The 11,640-nt window shown below is 32.7% G+C and overlaps 1 long non-coding RNA gene across 1 annotated transcript; it reads left to right on the top strand.

The window, feature by feature from the left end:
• Positions 1 to 1,438: 1,438 nt before the first annotated feature.
• Positions 1,439 to 3,456, top strand: LOC129304462 (uncharacterized). The gene is made up of 2 exons (XR_008591697.1): positions 1,439 to 3,143; positions 3,224 to 3,456. It is a non-coding gene; the product is annotated as an uncharacterized LOC129304462 (long non-coding RNA).
• The last annotated feature ends 8,184 nt before the right edge of the window (positions 3,457 to 11,640 follow it).

Here is an 11,640-nt window from a genome sequence, read left to right on the forward strand (position 1 = left end):
GCCGTCATAATGATTGTTTTTTCGAGCTTCCGTATGACCAAAAACTCCTCTATTCCACTGCATGCATGTGTTAGTAAAAGAGTTGATATTATCATTCCATTTCAGCTCAGGCCGCCATTCGGATTGAACAAAGTCATCAAATACTTCATGTAGTACCCAAGAAGCGATAAAACGAAATGGATGACTCCTTGGTGTAGATCGCTCACTTCAATAAAGACATAAAAGTAGGGCGATGGTCAGATTTAAAATTAGGGAGGTGTTTTACCATAGCCTATGGGTAGTTCAAATTCCATTGAGCGTTGCAAAGAAATCTATTTAGTCAGGCTTAGGACCTCCCACGCTGCCAAGTGAAAGAAGGGCCTTTAAAACCCAAGTCATGAAGTCCTGATTTCTCTACCCAATCACAAAACTCATTATCAGTTGTAAGCTTGAAGTAGCCATGGAGCATCGTTCATCGCCCAAAAGAGTGGCATTAAAATCACCACCCAGGATCCATGCTCCCTTGCTATTATTTTGAATACGCTACAATTTCGTCTAAAGATCGCATCTCCCCATCTTATTAGGACTGGCATACACGACAATTAGCAAGAAACTCCCCTTTGTTAGAGAATTAATGCGAAGATGAATAAATTGAGTGTGTTGTTCAATCACACTAATTTTTTTGATAGTAGGATCCCACAAGCACTAAATACCACCACTATACCCATCATTATCCACACAGGCATAATACTTAAAGCCCAGTTTCTTTATTCTTTGCTTTGTTTTATTTGGCTCACAACATGTCTCCAACAACGCTAGAAAATTCAAATGGTAATGTTTCTTCAACTTGTGTATGAGGGGAAAGCTCAGTGCTCTCGTGCCTCACGAGTTCCAGATCATAAGATTCATAAACACAATTTATTTTTCTCATGGAGAGTATCGTCCTCTCCGACAACCATATCTTCACTACCTGTGATACCATCCTACTTGTTGATGTAGTCTGCATGCTTTGCTAATTTAACAGTCTCGTGCTCCACAACGTAGTCCTTATCACCTTGGACTTCAACAGGCTTTGGCAAAATCTCCATTTTAAATGAATACCCACCCTTTTCTTCCTTATGCAGCCCAATATTTTCAGGCCTATCTTCCTCATTTGGCCCTTCTCGTTGCAAGACTTGGAACACATTATTAGTACTAATAGGTTGCTGGGCTTCCCCGTCAAATCCATTAGATCCACTAAAGTCCATCCCAAGGGTCTTATTTTCTTTACCCCATAATCTTTTCCTCTTAGATCCTATAGGGACCCATTCATCCTTTTTAGAATTAACCTCTTTTCCAAAAAAACGTTTGCCTTTATCCCTTCCAGATCCCTTCAAGCACCTTTATTTGAGTCAATGCCACAAGTACTTTGATTCTTATCTTTAATGCTTTTTAATTCCTTTAGATTTTGCATTTGACCTTCAGGAGAAAATCTTGGTAGATTCTTCGATCCTACACCAACATCTGATCCCTTAGAAATTGCTTGAATTAATTTTCCACGAAATTTCCGCCGCACAATATTCTGAGGTCCTAATCGTCCACGGAGGTTTGATTCTCTCTGACAGTCTCATGATTTCCAGAATCCGGCAAACTTTCAATCATGAATGGTACTGCATCAGAGTCTACCCTCGTCTTTCGTTCAACCTCTCTTCCGGTGAGCCATCCTTCCTGAACTCCTCTTCATGAGCCTCATTGTTCCCCGAAATTGGGAATTGATCATGAGTATGGCCATACTTTCCACATGAAAAACAAACAAGATGCAATCCCTCATACATTATATTCCACTCATCACCAAAAGCATCGAACGAAGGCATTAGAGGCTTAAGTAGATCGACTTCTACACATATCCTTGCAAATCCCCCTTTATCATAAATCGACGTCGACCAATCCACCTTTATAGTCTTCCCCACCATCTTTCCAATTCTTCTAAGATTGAACATGATGAAACTCTATAGGTAAGTCAGGTATCTGAATCCATACAGCAATCTTTCATTATAAATTCGCTTTCCAAGGGTTGAAGTTTGGACGCCACCTTTGCACAATCAAGTAATGGTCACCAATCATCCATGGACCCTCTTGAAACGCATAATCTGGATCCTCCTTATTTGCAAAGGAGACGATGAAATATTCGTTACTTAAAGGAATGATCTTCATTTTGCCTCGTGGCTTCCACATCCTGAAAAGTCTACTTGAATAACTCGTTTAGGAGGACTAGCACCCAAAACCTTTACTATCACAAAGTTCATCCATGGCCGGCACCATGCTGTATACTCTTCTGCAGTAAAGCTTAATTTAGGACTACAATTATGTTCACCCTCACCTTCTCCCTCAAAAGCATCTTCATCAGATTGATTCTTATCCCACTCCTTTGCCTCCTTTAAATTCATTTTATTGAAATAATTCTTCCATCCAATAGTAATATCATCCTCTTCCTCATGTCTGACGAGAAACCTAGCAACCCCGCCGGCCAGTAACTTATCTTTATATGAGGGTGGTATCATCCTTTTCCTCCCCACGAGCATATTTGCCTTCCCATCAGTCCCAACATTTGTTGTGGCAGTCACAGAACTGTCAAACACAGCCATCACTACCACTCAACATCTCCAACATTGTTTTGTCTCGCTCACGGCCTCCATCTCGATCAATCTTGCAACCTTCAACCTCGTCACTGCACTGCACTCTACCCCCTCCAGAGCTCTCGCCCACCTCCATCATAGTCCAATGACTAAAACAATTTCTTCAAATTTTCCAAATCAACCACTAGCTATTACTAAAAATGTTGTTTTTCGTGAAATTTTTGACAACTTTACAGGTTAATTATAATATTCTTTTCATGTTCATTTTCAATTTGCCTTCAAAGAGAGTATTTCGTGGATTATGAGTTTGCCTATTTTACGAGTATATCATTATGTCTTTTTAGGTGAATGAAGCACATAGTTAACCATATGGTCTATTATAAGCATGCTCCATGACTATAACTACAATTATTAAGAATCTTGAGACCTCTTTTTGTTGGCATTGCAAACGATGCCCAACTAGTACCCGGAAACTAAAACTCAATGAAGGCAACTACACTATCCTAAAAGTTCAGGGGAAAGATGGAAAGTGAAAGAAACTGCTCTCGTGTAAGATTCTTTCTCTCATAGTGTCACTCTTAAAAATTTTGTTTAGGAGCTTATGATAATATATTATCCACTTTTTACAGCTTGAAGTTTTATTACCAAGTCAAGGATGAGATACGCACAATCTCTCGTGTTCTTAGACCAAGTTGCAGCACAGTTATTAAAGCACTCTGTTCATGAATTGATGCAGCGTCCAGATAGGGTTTGCATTATATTTAATGCTATCCAATGTTTTGGTTGTAATTGTAAAACTCAAAATCCTTAAATACTTCCATTTCATTTCAAAACTGAAAATATTATTCTAATTTCTTAGAAAGATGACTTTGCATGGTTCTCCCGTGAACTTTGGAGATGTAGCTGACAAGCACCTTATCATGAGATTGAACTCTAGAGACTATAATATCACTAGAAAATCATCTACCCTTTCAGTCATGCATTTTTTTTCCCCCTTGAAATGAGGCCCAAAATAAGAGAGTTTGAGATTATCACTCTACAAGGATTTAAATCTCACTTCCTATAGTCTGCCATTTTATTTTAATTGTCAAATGACTGCAGGAAACCATTGCGATACAATTTGATAACGAAGAAACACACCCATGCATCGCACGGGATGAAAAACTAGTTATAGTGTAAAATACGTCAATTTATTAATGTAGATAAACAGTTTCCTCTACAGTAATTAAATTGTATTCAATGTTCCAAAATGAGATGTTCTAGTTCTAGAATTATGCACAGGTTGTGGTTATTTCAAGTTGCTCGGGTGTATTCCAGCTTCATTTATGTAATTGCCGCCAAAATACCGTTCTGACATTTTTTTTTATTTTTTTAAAAAATTATATAAGTAGGAGAAGTTGAAGTTGTGGAGTCTTCATTGAGAAAATGTGGGTGTGGGCCACTGTTGGGCCACAATAAGAAAATGAACATGCAAAATATTTTAATAAGTACGAAATAATAAATAAAAATAAAATAAATTATTTTTGGTCAAATAAAAAATAAAATAAATTGTTACTTATTTTTTAATATACATAAAATAATAAAATTATTTGTTAAAATAGTTTCTAATACACACAGTACGCATGTGACAATGTATTTTAGAATCAGCTATGTTATTTAATGTTTAATATGTACTCTTTCCGTTAAAAAATGTAAGGTATTTTTTGAAGAGTTTGATATTAAAAAATATAAAGCATTTTTAGTATTTTGAGATATAATTATTATGTTTTTCCAAAAGTGTTCCTATTAATAATGACTTTATATTTATTGTAAGGTATTTAATAGAGATAAATATAAAAAGATAAAGTTAGTTTGAAAGTAGGTAACTACTTTATTGAGGGATGAAATTCAGTTAAATATGCCTTACATTTTCAAATGGAGAAAGTATATAGGATAGCAAATTAAAATATAACAAGTTGATATCTGAATTTAAAATTACACAGGTAATGTATACACCCGTAGATATTAATATTTAATGAATTTTTTTGGAATTTTAATTTATACAGATAATAATAAATTTTAAATAAAATAATTTATTGCTTACATTTTTAATGTATAAAAGATAATAAAAGATATAGTTATTTGTGTTTTGATTGTTATAATTATTTATGCGTGGAGAATAAAAATTATAGTTATTCATGTTTTTGCTTTTATAATTATTTACTTGTTATTACTTGTATAATTTTTTTTATAAATTCCAAACATTGTCATTGATGGTAAAATTATCAAGTCAATATTTACTTGATATTTAACTTTTATTAATATTATCACATATTTAGTTGGGGTAAATGAAGCGCCAGGATGATTTAATGAATTGAATTCTTTAAAAACAACAAAAAAAAAGGTGAGGTTCAAACTTTTTAATTAATTTACTTACTTACCCTTTTCATTTACATCTTATTTATATTAAAATTTTCTTATTTTGTGGAATTCAAACTTATTAAAATCTTTCTTTCTTGCCATTTTCCCTAACTAGAGTGAGAATTAATGCCTATGTCCATCACATGGGTATAAATTAAAACATATATTTTTATATTTTTAAATTTTTGCAGATTAATAAATTTTGGAATAAAATATGTTCTTTAAATTTGTAATGTATGCGAGATAACAAACTATAAAGAGTGTGTGCGTGTATCTTTCTAACATATTTTTTATTGATATATTTTCTACGTTGATTTTAATTTTTAGATAACTCATAATATGTTGTAGTTATATGTGTATGTGTCAAAAGAAGAAGTCTCACATTACCTATATAAAAAGAGCTCCTGGTGAATAAATACTAAAGAATAACATGGTTTAGTAAAATGGGCTTGGAGAAAAAGTGTATTCACACACGAAACATGCCAATTCAAGGCAATCACATCTAAAAAATAGTCTATTCATCCCCATGCGTGCAAGTTAAACAGCCATTTAGTTTTTTTACAGAATTATTTTTGTGAAAAATAAATAATTATTTATTTAAATTAGCTTATTGTTCCCCAATGGCTTCAAACAATTATTTAATGGTAATTTATATGTTTGTAATTGAGGGTTAATGGTGGTTTATTCTGGTGATTAAATCCTAACATTCATGTCTAGGATCTTGGCCTATATATGGGCATGCATGCAAACTGAACCTTTTACCTGGCTCTTGAGTTTTTGAGCCTATTCTTTCCTCCTTCGCCTTCTGTTCTGTGCTAGTTTGCTTAAGTTATCTTGTTAGTGTTTGCTATTCTGTTGCCTTGCTTGTTCGCAAGATGAGCTTGTTTATTCTTGGGGAGTTGCCGATCTACCATACCAATGTGCCCGAATAGTTTTTAAGGGTAGTATCCTTCAGCATGACTCGAGCTTCATTTCCCTACCTGCAACCAATAATCTTAAGAACTAACATGGCGTCCAATGCTGAGAATGTCATCTCCAAGGATGCGCCTGGTGATTCTGGTGGAGATTAGTTCATCCTTGCAGCTATTGTTGTTCCCTTATTGAGGCCATTCCTAGGCATTTCAAAGATAGAAGTCTTTAATGGCAAGAATTTCAAGTGCTGGTTAGAATGAGTCTTCACCATTCTTAATCTGCATGGTATAGCCACTACTCTTGCTCAACTAGAGTCCGCTGCTGATGCTAACCAGGCCCATAGAGTTGCGTGGACTCATACAAACAAAGTATGCTGACACACTATCATTAGCATTTTATCTAATGATTTGTTTGATGTCTACAGCATCTACAAGGAAGCCTATAAGATATGGGAGTCTTTAGTGACAAAGCACACTATTAAGGATGCTAGCAAGCAAAAGTTTGTTGTGGGAAACTAGTATAGATGGGAGATGATCAAGAACAAAGATGTGAAGGAGCAGATAAATAAGTATCACAAGTTACGGGAGGAGCTTGGTGCTGAAAATATCAACCTCCTAAATGAGTTTGTTGCTGGAATTCTTATCGAGAAGTTTCCAGAATCATAGAATGATTACAAACAACAGCTAAGACACAGATAGAAGTATTTGTCCTTGACTGACCTGATCACTTACATCATAATTGAGGACTCCAACCAAAGGGTAGTACGTGCAGCTAGAAGTAGAAAAGTGACATTCAAAGCCAATCTAGTGGAAACAAAGCCTCACAACAAGAGGTATGACCCTAAAACCAAAGATAAGAAAAAGAATAGGAAATTGGATTACAAACTCAGTGCTTTTAACCCCTCTTTCAAGAAAAAAAGGGATTGTTTTATTTGTGGTAAACTAGGACACTATGTAGCACCGTACTAAAAGAGAGTGAATCTAAATAAACCTCTAATACCAAATGTGAATTTGGTTTTAAGAGATAATAATAGTGATGATGACATCATTACTATAGTGGTGTTTCAAGCTCTCTTAATTTCTGATGTGAAGAAATGGGGTGATAGACTCTAGGGCTGTCAGGAACATATGTGCTAACCAAGAGATGTTTGCCTCCTATGATCTTGTAAAGAAAGGAAAGACTGTGCTTACCTTGTTGATTCATGAATTGCCAAAGTTTAAGGAAAAGGAAAAGTAGTTTTAAAACTCATATCAAGAAAGACTTTAGCTTTGAATGATGTTATGCATGTGCCTGAAGTTAGAGCAAACTTAGTTTCAATTGCTCTTTTAGAAAAAGTGAGGGTTAAAGTGTCATTTAAATTTGACAAGCTTGTAATGACAAAGAATAATATATTTGTGGGGAAAGGGCATCGTAATTAGGGACTGTTTGTTTTTAATATTGATGAAATGAATAATATTGCATCTTCTTAGCATATGCCTATTTATGTGATTGATTTTTTTGATTTGTGGTATGCTAGACTCGGTCATGCTAGTAAAGGTTATATAAATAGGTTGCAACAAATTGGTCTTCTTTCTAATTTTAATAATAATGATTTTGGAAAATATGAAGTATGCATAGAAACTAAATAAAGTAAAAAACCTCTTTTTCTGGTTAAAGAGAATTTGAATTACTGTCTTTAGTTCATTCTAATTTGGGTGATTTGAAACAAACCATGACTAGAGGTGGTAAAAAATATTATATCACCTTTATTGATGATTTTTCAAGATATACAAAGGTATAATTGTTAAGAAATAAAGATGAGGCTTTTGAAAAGTTTCTTTTGTATAAAGCAAAAGTTGAGAATTAGTTAAATAAAAAGATTAAGAAAGTTAGATCTGATAAAGGTAGAGAATACATTTTATTAAATGATTTTTGTAAAAAAAGGTATTATTCATAAGAAAACACCTCCTTATTCTCCTGAATCTAGCGGTATTGTAGAAAGGAAAAACAAAAAATTAAAAGAGATGATGAATGCTTTGCTTTGCTTGTAAGTTCTTCCGTGCCTGATAACTTATGGGGTGAAGCTATTTTGTCTGCATGTTTTTTACAAAACAAGACACCTTATAAGAAAATGAAGAAAATACCTTATGAATTGTAGAGAGGATTTACCCCAAATTTAAAATATTTGAAGGTGTGGAGGTGTCTTGCAAAAGTTTTATTGCTTGATCCTAAAAAGAGAAAAATTAGCTCTAAAACTTCTGATTGCATGTTTATTGCGTATGCTGAACAAAGTGTAGCTTATCATTGTTTAGTTTTAAAAAGTGATATTTTAAACCAAAACACAATTGTTGAGACTAAGGATGCATAATTTTTTGAACATGTTTTTCCCTTAAAATTTGAGCGTGTCTCTAAATCTGTTGAAAATTTTGAGTTTGAATAAAATTCAAATAAGGATTTGGTTTTAAGGAAAAGTAAAAGGCAAAGAAAAGAAACAAGTTTTGGAGACGATTTTTATACTTAGATGATGCAAGATGAACTATTAAATTTTTATGAAGTTATTTCTTCTCCTAATGCTATGTTTTGGAAAGAAACGATTGAGACTGAAATATATTGATTCCCTATGGAAAAGTAAAACTTTGATTTTAGCATATTTGACTCAAGGAACAAAGGCTATTAGGTGTAAATGGATTTTTAAGAAAAAAATATTTTTCAAATGGGTCAATTGATAAATATAAAGTAAGACTTGTGATCAAGGGTTTGACATAAAAGGAAAATATTGATTATTTTTGACACCTTTTCTCTTATGACTAGAATTTCTTCTATAAGAATTTTTATTACTTTAGCTTCAATTTACAAGCTTTTCGTTAACTAAATGAATGTTAAAACAGCATTTTTGAATGATGATTTGGAATAAGAGATTTACATGATATAGCCTGAGGAATATGTGATTCCTGGGTAAGAAAATAAAGTTTGTAAACTTGTCAAATATTTGTATGACTTAAAACAAGAACTTAAGCAATAGCATGAAAAACTTGATCAAGTTTTGACAAATGATGGATTTTCTACTGTTGAAGTAGAAAGATGTGTTTATATAAAATTTGTGAATAATGATTGTGTGATTATATGTTTATATATGGATAACATGCTAATCTTTGGCTCCAATATGTATGTTGTTAATGAAACCAAAAAATTTTTTCCTTCAAATTTTGATATGAAAGATTTGGGTGAAACCAAGGTAATTTTGGGTGTGAAGATCATAAGGAATGACAATTTTACTTTTCTAAGAACATTACGTTGAGAAAATTTTCATAAGGTTTCTTGAATATGCTCCTCTGAGTACTCTTTATGATTCGAGTGTACAATTAAAAAAGCATAAGGGTGACCCAGTTGCTCAATCTGAGTATGTACAGATTATTAGGAGTTTGTTGCATTTGATGAATTTTATCAAGCTAAATATAGCTTATACTGTAGGCAGATTGAGCAGATATACCCACTGTTTAGGCAACAAACATTAAAAGGCTCTAGTAAGAGTTTTGAAATATTTGAGAGGTACCATGAACTATGGTATATTGTATAGTGGATTTTTCACTGTATTGGAAGGAAACAGTGATGCTAACTAGATCTCGGATTTAGAAGAGACAAAATCCACTAGTGGTTATACATTTACTCTTGGTAGTGCAATAACTTGGAACTATGCAAAATAGACAATCAATACAAATTTCTCGAAGGATTCAAAATTATTGCCATGGAGTTGGTTGGAACTGAGGTTGAGTGGCTAAAAAAATTTTTAGCGAGTATTCCAATAAGTGACAAACCCACACTATCAGTGTCTTTACATTATGATAGCTAGTATATAATAGCAATGGCTAAAAATAAGACCTTTAATGAAAAAAATAGAAATATTCAATTGAGACATAATATTATAAGGCAACTGCTCAAAGATAGAGTTATCTCAACCAATTATGTAAGATCAGAGTTAAATTTGGCAAATCCATTAACTAAGCCCCCTAGGGAAGAAATTTATGATTGAAACGTCAAGGGGAATGGGATTTAAGCCTATTTAAAATTAACAATAATGACAACCTAACCTTTGTGATTGGAGATCCCATGAAAAAAGTTCAATGAGTAAAAATAAGTTACTTGTTAGTTTTGCTAATACTAAATTTTTGTCCCTTCTTATGTCTTGAGAAAGTACTAGAAGGTATTGAATGGAGGCTGAACAGAAGTTCTTGATGTTTTCATAGTCCTTGTGGATGGTGTATTCATTGTAGATACAGTTGATGAAAATACTTATACAAATGTGGAGTAGGGCTGCTCTTACAAGATCATGGCAAAATCTCTAGTGCATTTGTTCAATCCAAGCACGCACATGGCCGATAACATGCAAAACTGTCATTAACAATAGAGATTGTGGGCATATAGTTTGATTAATAAGACCTCTAGTACACACTCAAGATCTGTTAGTTTAATAACAAAGTTACATCGAGTGTACTAGGTTTTATTAGTCTGAATTTAGTTCAAGTCAAAAGACACCAAATTCAAAATGGTTATCTTCTATGTGAATAACTTAGATGATAGTAAATCTTTTTGACACATGTGGGGGATTGTTATAGTAATTTTATGTGTGTGTCAAAAGAAGAAGTCTCACATTGCCTACATAAAGAGAGCTCTTAGTGTATAAATATTAAGGAATGAAATGGGCAAGTAAAATGGGCTTGGAAGAGAAGTAGGCATGAAACAGGCTAACTTAAGGCAAAAGTTGAAAACAACCAATTCACCCCTTGCGCGCAAGTTAAATAGGCATTGGGTTCTTTTTACCGAATTATTTATTTAAATTAGCTTACTAGAACACCTTGTTTTTTGGCTAGTTGAAATTTGAATTCAAACCTTGAATGTTTTCTAGCCTTAGAGCAAATCCTTAAATAGATTTTATTATTTCTTTTATGTGTTTGTCCAAACAATTGTTTAATGGTGATTTACGTGTGTGTAACCAAGGATTAATGGTGATTTATTCCAATGATTAAATCCTAACTTTTGTGTCTAAGATCTCAACCTATATATAGGCATGCATGCGGATTGAATCTTTTGCTTGGCTTGTGAGTTTTTGAGCTTGTTCTATCCTCCTTTGCTTTATGTTTTGTGTTGGTTTGCCTGAGTTATCTTGTTAGTGTTTGTTGTTCTATTACCTTGCTTGTTCGTAAGATGAGCTTGTTTAATCATGGTACCTACCGCCAACATAATATATAGAGTACATAAGTAAAATAAAATATGAAATAAAATATGATATTTAAGTTGTTTATATTGGGTGAAATATTTTTAAATAGAATAAGGTGTTATTTATATTTTTAATATGTACGAGGGTAAGAAATCCTCAATTAAAATAATTAGCTTTTTATATGTACAAGATAATAAATTATAAAATAAAACATGTTAAAATTTTAATTTTTGTTGTGATCACACATCTTGAAATAACAAATTGTTTTGTATATGTACAAGGATAATATACCCTCAAACAAAATAATTATTTTTTTATATGTATAAGATAATAAATTCTAAAATAAAACATGTTTAAATTTTAATTTTTGTTGTGATCACACATCTTGAAATAACAAATTATAATGTATACTTTTAAACTGCACAAGGTAATGAATCCCAAAATAAGTTACATGAGAATAAGAAAAAGTAGTTTAATTTATATTTTTAATATGCATAGGTAGCAAATTCTAAAATAAATCAATTTGTTTATATAATATGA

The sequence above is a fragment of the Prosopis cineraria genome, unplaced genomic scaffold (genome assembly GCF_029017545.1).
Source record: "Prosopis cineraria cultivar Desert tree isolate PC_DT_omini unplaced genomic scaffold, ASM2901754v1 PC3, whole genome shotgun sequence".
NCBI classification, from domain to species: domain Eukaryota; kingdom Viridiplantae; phylum Streptophyta; class Magnoliopsida; order Fabales; family Fabaceae; genus Prosopis; species Prosopis cineraria.